The following is a 1,786-nucleotide window of genomic DNA, read 5'->3' on the forward strand; positions in this document are numbered from 1 at the left end:
TTTGCTTGATACTCCCCAATATGGCGCCTCTTGCATCTAGCGCACTCAGGAAAAGTCCTCTTGCCCTTATTGCCGCCCTGGAGGCTTGTCTGAATACCATGAGGGCTCTTGTTAGGGCCTGGAGCTGGAAAGGCATCAGGAGCCTTCCTTTTCTGATCACTGGGGCCTCTGCCCCTACCTAAACTCACAAATGGAGGTCCCACCCTCCTATTATCTCTCCTGGCCGCGTTCTCGAGCCAGATTTTGTTTTTTGCTCTCTTAGCTGTGAGCGTCTTTTCAACAACCTGTGCATAGGTAGTCACCCCAGCACAGTGATAATGTGAACATCCTGGGCTATCATAGGCTGTAGCTCCTGGAGAAACCTCTCCTTTTTGGTCCCATCAGTGGGTACCAGTTCCCCAGCAAACTTTGCCAACCTATCAAATTTCAAGGCATATTTAATCATTGATGAGTTTCCCTAAAGTAATCTGCTGAACTTTTCAGCCTTTGTCACCCTGATGGCATAATTATAGTACTTTTCATTAAACAGAGTTTGAAACTCTTCCCAATTCAGGGCATTAACATTTCTGGTCTGGGATATCACTTCCCACCAAATTCGGGCATCCTCCCGAAATATATATGTGGCACAAGCTACCCTCTCATTACCAACCACCCTCATAAAGTCTAGGATGGTGTTAACCATATCTGCACTACCCTCAAAGACTGGAGGGTGTTGTTTTTTGAACCTTTCATAAAGAGGTTCCCATTTATTCCCAGCCTTTGGCGGCTGCTCAACTGTTGGCACCATCACAGGTGGTGCCTCTGGTAAAATGTTCCATGCAGGAACCTGTTGTTGTCTCAGGAGGCGGATCTCTTCTTCTTGCCTCAATACCCTGGCTTGCAAATCAGCAAGCACTTGCTGCCAGTTCTCAAGAGCTGGCGGTGGGGTTTGACCCTAGTCATTACCTAATGCTATCTATCATTCTGGCCTTGATCTCCCTGGTAGGTTGATGATTCAATCTACCTTAGAAACATACTTCCATGCTTATACCTCGTTGCAATAATCAATTCAGCCAGTTAGGTAGTGATAACTAAACCTCTTGTTGCCTCACGGTCCAAGATTAAGCATATAACCATTCACATTCAACTATCATGCTAATAAGCATGTCAATTCATATTCATATTCAAGTCTGGTGCTAATAAGCATGTCCTGATATCCATAATAATTAACAATGCTAATAAGCATCTTCTGGCATACATGTATCTATGACAATGCTAATGAATGTGTCCTGACCTACATGTCCATATTACAATGCTAATAAGCGGTTCCTTTGCATTCACAAGCAATATCAGTGCTAATAAGCACATTCTATTTAAATCATGTAGCAGTCAAGGGCCAAGCCCTATCAGTATATCTCATGCTACCTAATAAGGCATGCAAATAAGACATTTATATCCTATTTAAGAAGTTAAACACATAACCACATAAATAGTTACCGAACCATGAATCAAGCTTGTCTTTAGTGGCGAGTGTACATGCCCAGCCTGTCTTCAGGAACCCTTAACCTTGGCACGCTCTGATACCAAGTTGTAACACCCTAGTTAGCCAAGATCGTTACATTGTGTATTTTAAATAGTGCTTAACTCGCTAGATGAGTCATTAGGCGATAAACGTGCATCTAAATGTGATTAATGGTTCAGGGTTAAAATTTTTGGTTAAAAGGAATGGATGTTTCATTAAAACATTAAACTGTACATGGGATCCCATAATAAACGTTTATAGTTCCAAAATGGTCATTGCAACTCA

Source organism: Humulus lupulus, chromosome 3, assembly GCF_963169125.1.
Source record: "Humulus lupulus chromosome 3, drHumLupu1.1, whole genome shotgun sequence".
NCBI classification, from domain to species: Eukaryota; Viridiplantae; Streptophyta; class Magnoliopsida; order Rosales; family Cannabaceae; genus Humulus; species Humulus lupulus.